This window comes from Periplaneta americana, chromosome 14 (genome assembly GCF_040183065.1).
Source record: "Periplaneta americana isolate PAMFEO1 chromosome 14, P.americana_PAMFEO1_priV1, whole genome shotgun sequence".
NCBI classification, from domain to species: Eukaryota; Metazoa; Arthropoda; class Insecta; order Blattodea; family Blattidae; genus Periplaneta; species Periplaneta americana.
The window spans coordinates 91,200,030-91,213,609 of record NC_091130.1 but is presented as its reverse complement, the minus strand read 5'-3'; the positions used below and the strand labels follow the sequence as shown (position 1 = coordinate 91,213,609).

The window sequence follows — 13,580 nt, the reverse complement described above, 5'->3', positions numbered from 1 at the left end:
GTCCAATTTAGATACTGCCTGAGTGTTGCGTTTAGTAACTTCCTAGCAACGTCGTCTGCATATTGTGCCAGTCCTACTAGCGGATTATTAGGGATGGGAATATCTGCCACATAGATGTTATACAGGCTGAGAGGTATGACACTGCCTTGGGGGACTCCAACTTATATTCGGAAGGTCCGAGAAAGTTCGTTCCTTCCGAGTCTCACCTGTCTTGGATATGAAGCTTGAGAGCCAACGTGTGATTTCGTGTGGCAGATTTAAGGATGTGAGTTTATATTTTAGGGCGTTCTGCTACAGATTTTGAGGACATTAAATATATCATCCAGTTTCTTAGAACAGATAAGTTTAAAAACAGTATCAAAAGTTTCAAGACACTAATTACAGATGTTAGACTCCAACCAGATAAGATGTCTAAGATATTTACCTACTGTGCAGGTTTTATTGATATTGTAGCTAATCTTTTTAACTAAAATGCCTAGTAATTCGTTTAATATAATTACATATAATGCTAATGACATTTCTAGTGATTATCTCCTCTTTACAAACTACTGTAGCTTCAACGCTATGACATTGATATTGCATTAGTATGTGAAACTCGTCTCCCTCAACAATTTAATTGCATATACCATACACCAGGACCAACACAAGGTTTTGGCGGTACTGCAGTAGTTATCAAATCCATTTTATCTCATATAGAAGTTACACCTCCAAAATTAAAAAATCTTCAGGCTACAACTATTACTACTGCAATCAACACACAGGAATTTCTTATTGCTGCCATATGCCAACTATGAAGCAAAAAATTACTGTCAGAAGATTTGGACGCACTAACATCATTAAAACCTTCGTTCCTAGCAGGAGGGGACTGGAATTCAAAGCACAATCAGTGGAAATCACGGATTATAACACACAATGGTAGAATTTTGCAGAGGCACTGTGATAAATTTCATTATGTGGTTACAGGACCAGATACTCCAACGCATTTCCCTACAAATAACCATCATGCACCAGATATTATTGATTTTTTCATTCATTATCCTAAATTAACAGTAAAAGAAATTCAAAATCTTGATGAATTCAATTCAGATCATATTCCAGTACTTCTCCAATTAGATTTTACATTAGAAAAAGAAATCATACGAGCAAGAATTAGGCATGTCATCCGGTGGGATTATTTCCGAAAATATTTGTCTGACATCCATATACCAAGACCAAACATTACTACTATAGGGGAACTAGATTTTCACGTGAAATGCCTGACTGAAACATTACAGTCGGAAAAATTTCAAGCTCTTCAACCAATTAAACACAACATGAACAGTACATCACAGTACATATATCGATGCACTAATCCTATAGAAGAACCTTCGAAAAAGATGGCAACTGCATCGTGATCCTGCGGATAAAACAAAATTAAATCAAGTTACAAGAACAATCCAAAAACAACTTTTATATTTGAGGGCAACAAAGTTTGAAGATGATCTTCATAAATTAACATGAGAATCCAATATTCCCTGGAAAATAAGTCGTAGACTTGCTAAATCCAGGGAGTATACTTATTTCCCAATTTCAAGCAGTACCAGCCTTTTATACTCTAATGATGAAAAAGCAGATGTTATAGCAGATGAACTTGAGAATGTCTTCACCCTCATCAGTCTTACCATCACTACAAAGTATACCATCGCTCAATACAAGTATTAGTAAATGATTTCTAACATAAACACATGTAATATAGATCATAGACAAATAAATAGAAATACTCCCAACTCAATGTATTACCTTCGACACGCTATTGACGCGACATCGAGACACATAGCGGCAAAGAATCGCAACTACATCCCGTTACACATAGCGGGAAAATATAATCTGTTATTACTTAATTTTAATGCAAATGGAGTCAAAAATCAAACCTACGAACTACAACAACTACTAAACAAATATGATATAGATATAGTATGCATCACTGAAACACACACCAAATACGAAATTTAAAATCTGCAACTATAAAATCCATCGTACAGATAGACATCAGAGAAACGGTGGAGGAACCGCTATAATTATAAATTCCAATATACCTCGTAGACGAGGAATATTACCACGACTCAACATATTAGAAGCCACTGGAGTTTACATTAATTTCGATAATGCTGGATTATTAGTGACATCTGTTTACCATCCACAGTATCTGTAAATGAACGAACCTGATATGACCTCATTAGTTTCCGTCCATAACAATTTTGTCTCCTTTGGTGATTTTAACGCAAAGAATACAGCCTGGAATTCCCGTATCACTACGCCAAAAGGTCAAATTCTATTGGACCATTCTATAAAACACCATTATGCGATTGCAGGCCCATTAATGCCTACTCGATATCCTTGGTCACAAATACATAAACCAGATATTCTAGACATCTGTTTATATAAAATCAATACTATCCAAACCAATCAGCAATGTCTTACAGCGTTGGATTCCGATCATATTCCAAACCTAATTACAATAAACAAACCGATGACAAAATATGAAATAAAAAATGTAATAGCAAAGACGACAAAATTGGGACGACTATACAAAACAACTCCACGAGTCAATACCAGTAAATCTCCGTATTTTTTAACCATCGGATATAGATACAGCACTACAATTATTTACGGACACGATTATCGCAACCTACAGTTCTGTCACTACTACATCACCAATACCTCCATCACTCAACGAATTTCCAGACCTGAAACCACTCCTTACAGCCAAAGCTAATGCAAGGAAAAGATGGCAGGAATTCCGGGATCCACAAGCCAAGAGAGCATTTTACAGATATCGAAGGGCCATACGAAGAAAACATCAAATATACAAAATAAACGCCTTCGCCACAAAAATAGGACATTCACCACCAACTAAAAAAGATTTCTGGAAATTAACAAAAAGACTGTTAGGTAAAACAAATACCTCAAATAACACACCCATACAAAATACCAACCACCAAATGATATATGATTCTCGAAAACAAGCTGAAATTCTTGCAGATTCGTTCCAACATCATTTTGAACCACATGAAGAGCCATTCCAACCTAAATTCACGGAGGAAGTCACGCAAATTGTGAAGAGTATACAACAACAGCCTCCAAGACATATTATACCAGTCACCACCCCACGAGAAGTACAAAACATAATCCGTAAAATCCCACTCCAGAAAACAGCTGGTCCAGACAAATTCATCCACAAGCATTGAAGAAATTACCCCGACGCTCCATAATACACCTGACAAAGATCTACAATGCCTGTTTCAAATTCATTTACTTCCCACAAGCATGGAAAGAAGCCATAATTATTGCAATCCACAAACCAGGTAAGGACCCCACACTTCCTACAAGCTACAGACCTATCAGTTTACTTGACTTCCTAGGAAAGATACTGGAAAACCTTCTGCTATCACGACTATATCCAATCTTAACTGCTCCAGATGTAATCCAAAATGAACAATTTGGATTCAAATCTGAACACAGCACTTGGGAACCATTTGTCAGGCTAACGCACTTCATACAGACAGGATTCTTATCTCAACAACATACCGTTGCTACATTTTTAGATATAGAGCAGGCATTCGATACTATCTGGCATGATGGACTTCTGTATAAGTTACAAAAACTCTCAATCCCTGATGTATACATTCACCTAATAGCAAACTTTCTGGAAGGAAGAACATTTCAAGTTCATTATCACAAACAAACTTCCACCTCCAAACCAATTCATGCAGGAGTACCTCAAGGTTCCATATTAAGTCCAATTCTAGATTCAGTTTACGTTCAAGATATCCCTTCGCAGTCAAAATGCCAACATGCACTCTCTATGCAGATGATACAGTCATATATACGAAGCACTTTAATATACAGTATGCCTGCAAACATATGCAAGAAGCTCTAGATAAAATAACGCAATGATCAAAGAGATGGCGGCTTAAAATAAATAACACCAAATCAGAGGTAGTCATATTCACAAGACGTTTTCCCCGTATAAATGACCCACTTCATATTCAAAATAAAACCGTCCCCTTTAGTTCATCAGCAAAATGTCGAGTCCTCCTTGACAAGAGACTAACGTTCAGACACCATATTCATTCCGTGAGAAATAGAGCCTTTCAACGATTCATGTTCCTATATCTCTTCTTCAAGAGCTCAATACCAATGAAAAACCAAATTATAACTGTACATATCCGTCATCAGATCACTCATGATTTATGCATGTGAAATATTGTCTCACGCCCACCCCCGCCATCTTCGAAGACTTGGCGGTATCCAACGCGCAGTATGCAGAACTATCACTGGAGCAGATTACCACATCCGAAATACTCAATTGTACAGTGATCTCAACATCAGTTTATTTAGTGAGTATGTTCGAACATTACGGGAAAATTATCTGGAAAACCTACATTCTCACATCAACCCTCTCATGCAAAAATTAACTCAGTGAACACCCTCCACTTGCTACACTCAGCTCACCTATCTCCATCAATGATGAAGATAAAAATGTCAGTGTCACATTAATCATATTTCTCCATACAACTGCGAAAGGCAAGGGTCCATAAGAGACCTGGAACTTATTTAAACAAGTATATAAAGCGCCACCAATTAAAATAAAATAAAGCGGGAAAATTCGGAACTACATCCCATGTTACACAGCTCGATCGGTGTTACAGGTATCCGTTATGCCAAAATTAGAGCCCAATCGGTATTGCAGATACCTACTATACCAACACATACTAGTATTTTTCATATCCCCAAAGGAGTGTGTAATGGTTTACTACTTTAAATAACATGTTTTACCATGTTGAACATGAAACTGAAAACCATTAACACATTCCCCCTTTTAACACCATCATAAAACACTTTTATTAAAATAATTTATCAATTTTGACTAATAAAAGTTTTTGTATCTTCTAGATAAAAATGTAATTGAGATACAGAATGCGAATAGGATAGGATACTTCTCCGCAAAATACCTTAAGCACTACTTTTAAAGAATAATGTTATGTATCATGTATTGGAAGATAAAAACAAAGACTGACTTTGAAATATTGAGTTCAAAGTTATTATTGGTCAGTTATATAATATTATTCGCTCTTAATTTTTTTATGTCAAACATTAGCTTGAAAATAGTCATAAGATGTTTTGCTGTGACATAGTACAACGCACGTTCATAAACATTTATAAAACACCACTTTATTTGTTTTACACCGTCAGAGCTGAACATCTATTTATAAAAGTTAACTGCCATTAGTTAATATATGGATATTAAAAATTTAAGTAATCAATAATCACCATTGATAAAGAATACAAAGCAAACTATTTATCTACAATAGACATAAAATTAACTTAAGACTTTCAATAAGAACACCATTAAGAAATACAAATAAAAAAATTATTTTTCATTCTCTGATTTATAGTTAATTCAAAACACTGAACATATTAGAAAAAGTGCAATACAATTTATTAGAGATAAGTCGACACTTCGCAACATTTCCTAATATTGAGCTATGATACTTAGAGTGTTTGATTTGGTTGTGGCCTCATTGCTCAAAAGATTTTACCATATTTACTCTCTTCTTAGCTGATGTTATACGACCAGCATTCTATTATGAGAAGTTTAGTTGCTTCTATACCATTAAAGTAGTCCCCGCCCGGATATCCGATTGGGGGACTATTTTGCTGCATAGAATTGGAATATATCAGTCCCCTAACTGTCCATTGTGCTGCTCAAACCAAGAAATGGATTTGGAACACCTCAAAATCTGTGCTTCAGTGACTGACCATGACAATAATTTTGAAAAATATTGGAATGCAAGAGGTCAAATGACTTTATTGTCAAACGCCTGGCATCAGAAAACAGCAACATATTTACTCCAAACAATTCTAATGCACCCAAATCTCACCAGTTGTGGAAGCTGCAGATTCGTATCGCTGCCAATGGACTCTCTCCTATGCCCTATAGCTGACACAATTGAAATGCTCATTGTACTAGTAACTATTATTTGTATTTATATTATTACGTAATGTTAACTTAGGGTCTTAAAGATCGTTAGATTTATCATTGCCCTATATATTACAAAAATTATATTGCTCATAATATCGAAGACAAGTACTCTACTTTTTTTTTTCAGATGAATGAATTCCCCTTATTTTCCTTCAATTAACTGAAGAAGTCAAGATATTACACGAAATGAGATAACAACAACAATAATAATAATAATAATAATAATGAATGATGTCCATTATCATACACTTGTCAACAAAATTATACACATTTTTTGTTAAAAGATAAGGCGAATGAATAAATCGCCCACTAAAAAGAATACAAAGAAAACAATTTATCTACAACAGACATACCGTAATAATTAACCTTAGGCTTTCAATAAAAGCACCATTAAGAAATACATACAAAGAAAAAAGTGGTACATTTAAGCTGCTCATGCACAGCTAATTCAAAGCACCACCATATTTGAAAAAGTACAATGTAATTTATTAGAGATAAGTCGATATTTCACATTTCCTTATTTTGAGCTTCGATACTGGCAGTGCTTGGACTAGTTATGCCCCCATTGCTGGAGTATTGTGCCACATTTATTCTCTAAAAATATGTAAATAGTGCACCCAAAACTCGCCAGTTGAGAAAGCTGCAGGTTCAAATTGATGCCACAGTGAAGTGCAATGAATGAAGCAATTACGTTAGGTGGTGAAAAAGGTTAAGTAAGTAGGCTGGTCATGTAGTGGATCGTAGTTCCTGGGTGGGGTACCAAGCATCTCTTGATGGAATGGCCCCTTTTAGTAAGTTGTACCTAAAGTCATCTTTATACTGATTACTGTGAAAATGGCTGGCACATATATAGGCCCTTCTGTAAGGATGAGGATTTTCTGCCACAGCTGCCCACATTTGGTACCTGTTGCAATCAATATTCTATTATTATCTTCGCAAAATACACAAACTAGATTTCGTATTAATTTAAAGTAATGATTTAATCATGATGTAAATAAAATAATTTTCATTATTTACATCAGATAATTGTTATTACTTAAATCACAGATTAAAATTATATGCAGCTGACATGGTTAAGATGAGAAATTAACTTCCTGAAGAAAAAAATATAAACGTTTTTACACATGTCTGTTCTGCTGCTTCTTAAAACTATTAGCAATATATATGAGTAGCAAACTTGCAAAACTTGACATGTCCATTTTTAGAAAATACACTTCAGATGCCAAAAACTTGCATCTCTGCAATGAACAAAATATTTTCTATGGTGAAATATATTTTTCTTCCTATAAATTCAAATAAAATTTCACCACAGAAAAATCTTTGTTTATTACAGACATATATTTCTAGCATTTTCTGAAAAAAATGGACAGGTTTTGAAAGTTTGCTTCTCATATGTCTTTTCCTAACTCCTAATTAAGGAGCAACAGAACACATGGAACAGGTAGTCAAGTAGGGCCTACTTTCGGGATCACCACCTAATTAAAGCATAGTATGATGCTGAGGATTGAAATGAATAGCTGTAGCTCATAACAATATTCAAAGTAAAAGTTGCACAAGTGTCAAATGGACTACGTATTTATTTTGAAAACACACAATGCTAAACTCTTCTGATAAATGTATTTGTAAATATTAATTTCTCTAAATAGTTGAATTATTTTCTAATGAATAACAAACTGAGAATATTATCTTGCCTAAGTATAAGCTAATTATTAACCTTCCAGTAGTGGCGCCCTCTTTCAGAACATCACTGCTGGCGCCAAGTCTGGTAGACCCATATATATTTAATTTTATTTCTGACTCCAACCAATTTTTTAATATTTTAGCAATTTGACAGCATCCATAGGATATACTGAAATGGGTGAATTGCAAATAATAAGCAGTCTGTTGTTATATAATATATATTTTAATTAATTTTAAAAGATTGAAAAAAAAGTGAATGTAATGTGAATTTTATCAACAAAAGCCTTTCAAATCAGCAAACAATTGAAATATTGTGTATGGTTTTCCTTAAAAAAGTAAAAATAATATTTAAATACTGGTTTGAGACAGAAGATCATTTAAGCACTGCATTCAGAGCATGAAAACTGAGCAGGACTTAAAAATATAAATTTCTTACATATTTTACAAAAGTATTTTGTTTCGCTGTCCTTCTGGAAACTGATCAGCCTTAACTGTTCAAAAAAGATGTTCCAGCAACCTCTTGCCCTCTTTCTCGTACTTCATGTGGAAGATTTGTAAGGGCAGCTCTATGTTTCAAGAGGTCATCTGTTAATCCCACGGCCAACTCCTTCACGTACTTCCTGTGGACACTGTTTTCCTTCTGATTGTTAAAGATACAAATCACTTGCGAGTTTATTCCAGCAATATTCAGTAGTGCATACATCACCATTGGCCATCTTCTGGTATTTCTTGAACGTCATAGGCAGCACAAATTTTAACAATTAATATAATAAGCACAAAGTTTGTCAACCACGTCGACACCTCTCTCAGTGGAGTTATAGAAGGTGACAATTTCTGTCACTTGTTGATGAATCTATTGAGTCATCATGATGCATACTAGATGCTAAAATTACATTTTTGCCCTTTTTCGGTACGTAAGAAACAATGGTAATGTCTTCTTGGAAACCAAGCACACTCGATCCCACTGGTCTCTTTTTTTGGAATCCACAAATTCTATTGGCAGCTCCCTTTTATTCTTTCGAACTCTTCCCACACAGGTTGTTCTATGGCGATTCAGCAAGCTTGTAATAAGTGGAAAGGAAGTGAACCAATTATCACATGTAATGTTCCTCCCTGTTCCTAATATTGGTTGAAAAAGTCGCTCGACTATACTTTCAGGATCATTTTTTGCCCTAAATGGACCTTCTGGTTGTTGACCAAAATATGGTTCCGTATTTAGGACATACCATGTCTTAGCATCAACTAAGGAAAAAATTTTGATGTCATATTTATTAGATTTTTTAGGCATATACTGTTTGAATGAGCATCTGCCTCTGAAAGCCTCCAACATTTCATCTACTGTTGCAAATTCACCTATTCTGTATCCTTTTTTGCAGTTGTTCAAAACATTTCAAACACCTGACGAATTGGAGCTAACTTATCCCATTTTTTTTATTGTTTCTTTTTTCTGTATTGTCAAAACGTAGATGACTAATAAAAATAAATAACATTTAATATGCCATCATCAAAAACAAGAGACCAACAATCAGTAGGAGTTTTAGCCTCTCTAGTACATGGCCTCAAACCTGGTAGATGCGTCACAATATTACACTGCCGAGTCCTAACAGCCTTTGGTGAGCAATGTTGTCTCCATACCGTACCATCTTTAGATTTGAAACCGGAAACTCTTGGAACTTTGTTCGGAATCTCAAATTGTTCATCATCACCACTCGCGCTCACCTTCCTGTCCTGTATCTGTATTGCCATCAAATACTTCCACTTCACCGTCCTCTTCATCAGTGTCGGCGTCATCATCACAGGGCTCACTATCATTCTGACAGTTTACAACCTCGTCTAACAAACTCACAACTCATTTTTCATTTTCTTCGTAAGACATTTTAGAAGTATCTAGCAAAGTCACTACTCGTTTTTCATTTTCTTCATAAGACATTTTTAAAGTATATCATAAGCTAAATATTAATTAAAAACTAGCAAAATGTTTCATATCATCAGTAAACAAAATAATCCGCTGATATTTGAACCAATCAGTTCGTTATTACCACAAATAATTTTTAAGCACTAAAACTTCAAAATGAAACTGTGTAACGCCAACACTGGCGCCAAGTCTGACAGACCCGTTACGTAATTATCTCGCTTACTGCTGCACGAATAGCCACGTCGGCACTCACATGTCAATTATGGAAAGAAACAGGAAGCTAGGTGGAGAAACAGATTTCTACCCCCAAACACTTCAGAGTAAATACTAAAAGTAATTGTGCCGGGTCTGTGAGACTTGGCGCCAGCACTGGAAGGTTAATATCATTAAATGCAGGTTATTAGTGCTGTAACTCTTCATGTATTAATAATGAGGTCTATGTGTAAACATAGTAAATTATTTTTGAAGCGATGTTGTTAATTACTTAAAAAAACACATTAAAAACACACAATTATGTAGGAACTAATGCACAAATTAAGTTTAAATGAATTACAAAAGAAGGCAAAAATTCATTTTAATAAACAAATCTGATTTCGACAAAAAAATTCTCACTGAAATTAAAAAATCATTACAGTTTACCAACCCTCACTATTTACTGAAGATATATAAAGATATCTTTGCATTGAGCTTATGGTAATGCCATTGCTCACCTTTTAAGCTGTGCTGCATTACTTGGCATACGAAACAGGAATAACCAGTCCTTCTCATTACTATCCGATTTCTGTCAGTACACTGCAGCACATTCACAGTGTAAAACTCCGCCATTTGTCTTTCTATTAACTGAAAAGATTAAATGTGAAGCACAGGAACGCCATTTCATAATTTCAATTAAGAAACATGCCAAACGAATTATCTTTGCACCAAAAAGCAGATGCTCCCTGGACCAAAAATTCACAAATTCAATCTTCTAACACGATTTTTTTGTTTGAATACTTTCGTTCTATAGTTTATATCAGCTATTTTAAAAAGGTAATAAGTGGCGTTCCTGTAATTCACAATTACCCTGAAAAGAAACCAGCAGTAGGCTAGTATCATATAATGCATTAATAACACTACATTTCATAGAACAAAGGATTTCAGTATAGCGTAATCGACGTTTGTGAAATATTCCTGGAAAAATTCTATCCACGAATCTATAAAAATAATAAATATCTCCGGCAATTTAACTCTTTTTATTTTATCAAAATTATTCGAGTAAAGGTACTACTGTGAACTGTAAAGTCAAATTTTCTAAAATATGTCTTTTCGGGAATGCCACTTCTTTACTATTGCGTAACCAAGTTAGGGTACGCCGTCATCCTTTGGTAACACAACTGTGAAGTAAACCGGGAACAACATATTTAGTCTTATCAGGTTCTGTCCCAAGAATTTTAAGATGTCTGACCAACTTAACTTAGCTATATACAAAAAAAAGATATTCGTTCATACTCAAAGTGTATATTAACTCTGTTAGGCTACCTTCAAAGCTCCTGGTGTAATTGCAGTTAGGCCTACTACACTCTTGTAATTCAACACAGAAGTCAGTTCATCATCTGGTAGTGGTAGAAGGAAGGTAACCGCGTTCTGAAGTTATCCCTTAAAACAATTAAGGGAGCTCAGTTCAATAAATGTTTAAGATATGATGGAAGAATTCAGTTTACATTTAAAAAGATGATGGTATAGTTAAGCTGCATCTACACGGTTCAGTTTTTCATGCGCGTATGAATGTATTCTGGGAAGAATATTGAAAGAATCAAGTTTAAAGCGCACGTTGAATTAAGTTGCATGAAGATTTTATATCTTCATGGTACGCCGTATTAATATTGAATACCAATCTTGCATGCATTGCTTGAATGTGTAAAGTTCAAAGAAAAGTTGAACCGTGTAGATGACGTTAAGTCTGGTAATCTCAAACGCATTTCTTTCTTACCTATAACGTTGCGAATTATTTCTTGTTGCAGGAAAGCATCAGTAATTTCTAAATCAACTCGATCTATTCAAATATCTTCCTTAAGTAGCCTATTCTTCGTCCTTTTATAATTTCTTCAAGATTTAAACGTAACAGGTCTGCCAACATCGAACAATTGATCAACTGAACAAATAGTAGAATGTGGCTACTTTGTCTTCGAATGAAAATGCAAATCGGCCATACAATAATAGTAATAACAATTCGAATGTTATAAAACTGACACATCCTGTAAATAATGGATATTAATAATAACTGTTTAAAACTGTCATATTGGCAAATCTTATAACCAAAGAACCATCACAGGACACAGATAATTTCCATCACAATCATTTACAGAGACTGCTTGTTGTACTGCTTTTGTCATAGACTCATCGCACATTTTTTTCAGGGATTTTAGTAGCACATTATTAGTATCAGTGTAACGTATTGTTGGTGGAGGCATGTTCATGAGACCACAAACCAAATTTGTTCCTTCCCTCCCAACACCAACACATCTCATGCTGTAAGTCAATCTAACATTGGCTTCATATGCATTATTTTTTCTATTAGAAGTTTTAAATTGTGAATCGAATCCACAATTATCACACACTATATGGAGAGTACAAACAACACCAAACCTGTTTTCATCATCATGAATTTTGAGTTGAGCAACAACAGGCATTGTTTATGGCAGAGGAAAGAATGGACAAATCAATTATTCTAAACCCTGTATTCAATTTACTTTCATCAACATTATTTTGCATTTCAATTCCTCTCCAATCTTTATGCTAGACCTGCTCTGTTGTCCTTCTACATTGAGAGTTGGTACAGCCCTAACCTTTTCTTGAACACACACACACACGTTTCTTTTTTGTATTATTTATAATACCTTTTTTCACTTTTCTAAACACACTGTTACTGAAACGAGGCATACTGTATAAATAACACTCGTGGAAGACAGAACTTACAAAACCAACTTCACAACAAACACGTGTTTACTACCTCCAAACCAAGAAATCAAAGCAAGCATGCTCTTCCCACCTAAAATACACGTGGTACTCCTGCTCACAGCCATCTACACTCAAACATATAGCTTTTCCGGGCGTTTGCATGTACAAAAAGAGAGAAAATGAAGGATGACTGGAGTATTTGGTAAAAAAGTGGGCGTGGCACAGAGGGGCCATGGCTCTTTAAATTTTTAAAGCCCATTTATAATTGGAATTCGGCCGTAAAATTTTGTGGACACATTCTCAAGACTATAAAGTTTATTTTAAACCACTTTTTAAAAAATGTGATTTCCTTGTTGTTACTGCAACTTTCGTCATTGCACACATTGCCTTTATTCCGACGCATGATTAAAACGTTATTATAACATCTCGCATATCTTTAAAGCACGTGCTGGCTGTATCAACCCTATGACCAGTGCCTTGCCTGCCGCTTGAGCGCTAGTGTCGTGAATGTTGGCAAAAAGAGTGTTGAAGTTGCGCGACTGTATATATTAGACTGTGGTAACACTAGACAGAAGGCTCACTTTTTCCGAACACATACTACAGAAACTCAGACTTGCCAATTCTAGAATGGTGGAGCTGTACCCAATTCTAAATAAAAGCAGACATTTAAACACACATACAGCCTTTGACTTTGTATAAAACATTAATTAGGTCAGTAATATTATAAGCTTGTCCTGCTTGGGGACATGCACCTCAGCGCGGGTAGAAGAGATTTTTTTTTTTTCTCCAATGACTCTTTCTTCATAAGTACCAGGTCGAATTTGACCCTTTCCTTGTGAAAGAATTGTAGGAGATCATATGATAAGTTGTAACCTAAAATATTTCAAGGCAACGTTATCTACCAATAGTAGAGTGAGCAAATTGATACGATCATGTATGAGGAACCGGTATATTTTTACTTATTAGTGGATTTGGATGGTTGTGGAGGGATGCTAGAAATTTTGTACGAAGAGTTTTGATATA

The 13,580-nt window shown here is 35.0% G+C and overlaps 2 long non-coding RNA genes across 3 annotated transcripts in view; both read right to left on the bottom strand.

Annotated features, from left to right (window-relative positions):
• The window catches only part of LOC138713562 (uncharacterized), a 266,726-nt gene that overhangs the window by 136,742 nt on the left and 116,404 nt on the right, over positions 1-13,580 (bottom strand). The window lies entirely within an intron of this gene.
• LOC138713555 (uncharacterized) lies at positions 604-12,799 on the bottom strand. Of its 2 annotated transcripts, none has more exons than XR_011335913.1 (3): positions 11,590-12,799; positions 10,331-11,255; positions 604-6,929 (listed from the first exon to the last, which is right to left on the bottom strand). It is a non-coding gene; the product is annotated as an uncharacterized lncRNA (long non-coding RNA). The 2 variants fall into 2 exon arrangements; XR_011335912.1 differs by having other exon boundaries at positions 604-10,460; positions 11,139-11,255; positions 11,590-12,785.